Consider the following 6474-nt stretch of genomic DNA (forward strand, 5'->3'; position numbering starts at 1 on the left):
CAAAATCATGTCTGTAGACTACCCGTCTTACTCTATAGCATCAAAGTAAAGTAATGCGAATTTGTGTTCAGGAAGAAATTGTAGAATCTGCTCACCAATATCTTTCAGTTACAATGGGAGATCATCTCTTTATACTCAGACATTCCCAGGAGCATAATGATATTCATACTCACCAAGCCCTTCATGATGAGTGAGTAAGTGTGTGATGGGGATCCTTCTTCAGAATACTCTACAGCAAATCCCTCTGACGAGGCGATACTTATACTGGGAAGCGACCTTGGGGAAGGAAGACTCACTCGGCGACGCCTCTGGTAATTGTTCCTCATAAATGGCAATTGCAAGGTCTATAGACCTTGGACAATTGATTAAAACAAAGAAATTGTAGATTATACGTCCATCCACTTCTTTGTTTTATGTGCAAATGAAATGTAAATTCAATAATTATATTTCACTGTATGGGAGGGAATTATATTGTTGTTCTTGATGTTTCTTCTCCTCCTGCTGTCAAATATTCATATCAAATCATCTGTTATTTTTTGCCCAATGAACTGAAATTTGGCACAAAGGTCTAGTGGGCAAATGCCCAGGCGTGTTTTAAAAAAGAATATGATACATACCTTTGAAATCCTGTTATTGATTTTTTTTCTTTGGGGGGGGGGGCATTTTCTGACAATATTTTTTATTTTGATCTCCTGTGCCCTGGTATTATAACTGAATGACATGATATTTGGTACAGAGGTGCGTTAGATAAATACCACTAGGAAGTCGTCAACATTTTCGGCGTACGTTTCTTCAAAATGTTTAATTTTGCCAATTATTTTTATATCAGACTAGAAATGTACCTTTTCGGGTTCTGTACCCTCATATTTACACCAAATAACCTGCAATTTCATATAACGCTAGCATGGGTATATGTTCACATGATGTAAGCCCCATTTTTCGCATACATCCCTCCAAAATTGTTATTGTTTTTTTTTTTTTTTTTTTTTTGGACAGATGAATTGCATTTTTTTTGCTCCTATGGCCTGGAATATTGTATGGAAATATCTATAATAACTGGACTTTATCCACAATATTTACATACACCGCATCAGAATGATTTCTTATAAATGTATTTGGGGATTTATTTCTGGATAAGATTATTATGGGTCAGTGAGTCAAAGAGAGATGGAGAGAAATATGCTGTATTTACATGGCAAATGTTCTCTTTCTAGTATCTTTAATAGCACTTGGTACTGAGTTTGACTGTGTAGTTCCTTATAGATGAGACAACCAGTTCAAAATAATAGTTTCTACGATTTGTTTTATTTACCGAGATAAAGGATTTCACACTAAGTAAACAGTCACCTGGTAGAGAAGGCATATTCTAAGAAAGGTGTTTGTATCACCTGCTCCCAGACACAAGACTTTTATTTGGACTGGGTTATTAAAATTAATTCACCCATACTACGGTATCTACAATATATGTGTATGTGTGTATATATATATATGTGTGTGTGTATGTATATATATATATATATATATATATATATATATATATATATATATATATATATATACACATATATATGTATATATATATACATGTATATATATATATATATATATATATATATATGTATATATATATATGTATACATATATAAATATATATATATATATATATATATATATATATATATATGCATGTATACTATATATATATATATATATATATATATATATATATATATATATATATATATATATATATACATTTGTACGTGTGTGGAGAGAGAGAGAGAGAGAGAGAGAGAGAGAGAGAGAGAGAGAGAGAGAGAGAGAGAGAGAGAGAGAGAGATTTTTAAGTAAATAATAATGGTTATGAAATATGGAAAAATCACGTTTAATGAAAAGAGATAAAAGATTATATATATCATAGCAAGAAAACTAATACATATAACGAATTTTCAATTGAGTTTTACCTTTCCTCGATTAATAATTTCTTTCAACAGCCCAGGAGAAAAGCAAGTAAAAAACCATCACATGAAGGCTCTGACGATTGACAAAAAAAGGGGGGAAAAGGGCAACCGTATATAACAGTAAGTCCACCAGATACGAACCTCACAATATTCGGTTCGTGAGCCAAAACGTTACAAGTCCAGCTGGTCAGCCAAGACATTCAGGTCATGACCCTGCAAATCTCCTCGCTCCATTATTTGTAGTTAGCTGATCTCTTCAGTGTCAGACAGCATGCCTACTGTAATTATGGATCAAGATTTCATACATTCTTTTACACAGTTAACACTTCTAAGATAGGATTAACTTTTGATCTTATTTATAGGTTTTAATTATATTTCAATGACCAACATCTAATTTTTCTTTTTTTTTCGATAAGCTTATTTTGTATATCTATCGTGGGAATGTTCACAAAATCTACGTTATTCTTAAGCGGATACAAACTTCTGGATCATTTAAATGGGTTACTCCTAGCCTCGTTTTCTACGACTTATAGCTATAACAGCTGTAGATTAGAAAAGAAAAAGAATTTAATTAACTCTATTAGTTCTATTACCTAATAATTCCATTATTAGGTAAACAGCTTCATCAATGCTTGATACAAACATAAGCTAGCTCTCTAGAGGTAGCGAAATCACTTAAATGAAAAGCTAAAACTAAATTTGTCAGTTTTGTCAAAACATTCAAGGGTAATTACCTAATGAAATACAAATAACTGCATTTATTGCTTCCATTTTTATGTTCATACCCAAAACTAATTTTTTTTCGGTTTTTCAGTCAAATAATTGTGTTACCTGTAAAGATCTAGCCTTTGTTTTATAAAGAATTTCTACAGGCATCAATACAAATAGAAATATTTCTTTAAGGTAATGAAATGTGCTCTAACAAGTGCCCGTTCTAGTTTCTTACAAGTACATGAGAGACCACCACTGCTTTTAAGCTTAATAAACATTATCCTGGTTTAAAAAAAAATAGATAAATAAACCGCAATAACCTCGTAGAAATGATACACAACACTGTGCAGTGCACAGTCAGTAACCCAATCTGAAGGATAGTGTCTAGGGGAAGTAGTTAATTTAAAATTGGTAAATAATCAAAGACAAATATAAAGTCCAAAATGCATAGAAATGCAGCCTCCAAAGGGTACACAAAAATGCTTTGACTGTTTATATCTTCAGAACTGGCCTTTTTTTAACTAGTCAAAACCGACAAAGTAATACGTTTTAATGACTTTATCCAAATAATTATCCTGGAAACAAAGGTAGTTACCTGTAAAGGGGAAGGGGGCTATTAATCCATTTTCTTGTTTTCCCTACACATCCTTCAATTGTTCCCTTTTCTGGATTACTACTTATATAAGGTCATTAACTCTTTCATGATATGAGTTTTTTTTTCCGCTGCCGCAATTGGTGCGGATCCGCCTTTGTCAGTCGTCTGATAGAGCGGGGCGGATTTTTCTCCGCTGCGGCGCCAATTGTCTTTGTACGGATCTGCTCTGCTGACAGTAAAAGTCGGTTATTATGTTCAATACGAGTCTTCACACCATGCGATTTTTTTCCGCCTCTTGTTCGGCGGGTAGTAGTAGGCCACGCAGGACTTCTCATTGATTAACACACATACAGGGAACAAAATATTGATATTGAATTACCTATTTCTTCAGTAGAAATGAAACCAGTATGATGGGACAAAAGTCTAAAAGAATACAAATGTCGGAGTTCTGTTCCATCGGCTTGAAAAAAAAGTTACTGTGGATTAAGAAAAGGTTTTGAAAGACTTGATGATAAAGAAAATAATAAATTTGCTAAATTTATATATTTTTCAATAAACAAACATTCTATCTTAGTTTACCAATTATGGCACATTACTTTGAGATTCAGGGCCTCTGTAACACGGTTTTTTCGCAATAATTTTTTATCTATGAATTTCATAAATATAACGCTTATTCAGAGTGCACATTATATCTACACATAAATTTTGACTGTATTCTGCATTACGTAGGTTGAATAAATTTGGTACTTATAATGTAAAAGTGACGTTTTTTGAAGACGGGTCAGCTTACTCAGAGAAAAGGTTTTGAACGCACTCGTTACGTAACTTATGACGGCATTTCTTCCCTCTTTTTCGATCGATGATTGGCTATACGTAACGAAGGCTATACCTCTGCCAACAATGACACAAAAGTTTAAATAAAAGCAAAGCAGTACACCTTTATGAACTCTGAAACCTCTCCACTGATAATTGTCATAATAAACAAACCGACAAAATATGTTAATAAATACAAAAAAACTTCGATTATTAGTCTAATCCCCAAAATAAGTTTCCCAAGAAATTACAGTCTACTTTATAGGTCACGATCAGATTGACAAGGTGTAGGGAATAGTTGGTATTTTCAAAAACGTAGTAGACAAGCTTGATTTGACAACTGCTATATCCAATGTCAAGCAATTTTTATTTATTGTCTATCTACTTACCCATTTACTGTAAAAAGAAAAAAGAAAAAAACAATAGCCGGTACCGTATTTTGGCTTTAAACCTTCACCAATAATTATCGTCAGAATGATGACTTCATGAGGCTCCACCAACTTTGGCCAGGTTATAATTCAGGATAACACTGAAGGCTATCATGGGCATTGTTGGGTCAGAAAATTTAAATTCTGGCTATAAAAACTCATTTCTCGAGAAGTTTTAAGAAGTGCTAAATGATCCTCAAGGATCCCAGCAGTTGGCCTAAACGCTTAATTCATGTATACTACTGTTGCGGCACTACTGCTACAGTAGTATTACTACGCTAGCACAGATACCTCACCCACATTTATGTATCGTTCCGCCATTCATAAAGTCTTTGTAATATTTTTTCACTGTGCAATAAGCCATGGCCTCCTCAGAAATTAAGTTTAACATTAGATGATAGGTTATTTCATTAAGCTGACAAATTATGGCAACTGGGTATGTTATTGCCGATGTTGAAGCTAAAAGTAAAGTATGGTATCATTCCTTCATTGCATTATCATCTTTACTACTATTTGTTTTGCTACATGTAGTAATTATTTTAAAGGATAAATGAATTATGTTCACTTTACTTCTATAAATTCCCATTAGATGTACAAATAAAACTCCTAAAACTATTCCTGATTTATTTACAAAATGCAGACATGCCCAAAACATAGCCAACACGGTCGTACGGCCTAAGAAGAAGAAAAAAATTATATCGGATGATCCGTTGGTGTGATGGGGATTTTAGCACCAAATTCTTATTTTAACATACAATCTCTCTCTTTCTCTCTCTCTTGGTGGCATAGTGAATAGTTAATGGAAATGTTCAAAAGCCTGAATGACATTACAAGTATTATAATAATTTTACGCTAAATACAAATCAGACCATAAACATTGGATTTAAACTAGAAACTGAATAATTATCTATTCAGGGTATAGTAAATATGGCCACGGGCTTTCTCTTGACTGTATAAAGTGGCAAGTCGTAAGACAAATGCAGTTTTGCAACCACGGGGCCAATTCCAAATCCTGTTAGCCATTCTTGACTGTTATGGGTTTCAGAACAGATGAAACAAGGTGAATGGGTGTCTGGTGGATGGGCGGGGCAAAATTTTGTCAAAAGGTGTTTACATTGCTTACGTAATGAATGTTTTCAACTCTTGGCTCGTTATTACTGGCCATGGCGTCGGCTAGATCATTTTTACTCTATAAAAATTAAAACTATCGGGTTTAGGTTATTGATAATGCTGACAAAATTTGTGTGTGGTTGTAAAATATACATATGTCAACTTTCAGCTACATCCGATGCTTTGATAAGGAGCAAAGTTAAAAAAACCGTGTTACAGAGGCCCTGAATCTCATAGTAGTTTATACAAAGCTATTTAGGAAATTGGATAATTAATACACAAAACTAGTTAAAATGACATTCAATAATAAAATTCATAAATCCCACATTAATATTTTATAATATTGCCAACTCAAAGCTGCCTTTTCACTCAAGAAAAATAAGCAAATGTGAATCTGATATCATTTGTGAGCGGCGACCACAATATCGGCGGTTTTCATTCGTTATACCTGCGGTGCGTAGACCGCCTCGTAGGAGCAAGGGATTCACCAACCCAATATCTACATTCAGGGGATGGAATTGATACAAAGAGAGTAGCATCATCTTCATATGCAAGAAGCTTGTTTTCTTGGCCAAGCCATATGTCATGTGTATATAGTATGAAAAGTAATGGGCCAAGAACACTACCCTATGGTGCCCATCAACAACAACTCTTTGAGATCTATTACTTAAAAAATCAATAATAATGCTAAGAAACAACCCACCCACTCCAAACTGTTTGAGTTTGAAAACAAGGGCCTAATGATTAACACGGTCAAAGGCAGCACTAAAATCAAGGCCAATCATACGAACTTCCTGACCACAATCAAGGGATTTCTGTACAACACTGGAGATTGTAAGAAGGGTTGTTGATGATT

Source organism: Palaemon carinicauda, chromosome 20 (genome assembly GCF_036898095.1).
Source record: "Palaemon carinicauda isolate YSFRI2023 chromosome 20, ASM3689809v2, whole genome shotgun sequence".
Classification (NCBI taxonomy): domain Eukaryota; kingdom Metazoa; phylum Arthropoda; class Malacostraca; order Decapoda; family Palaemonidae; genus Palaemon; species Palaemon carinicauda.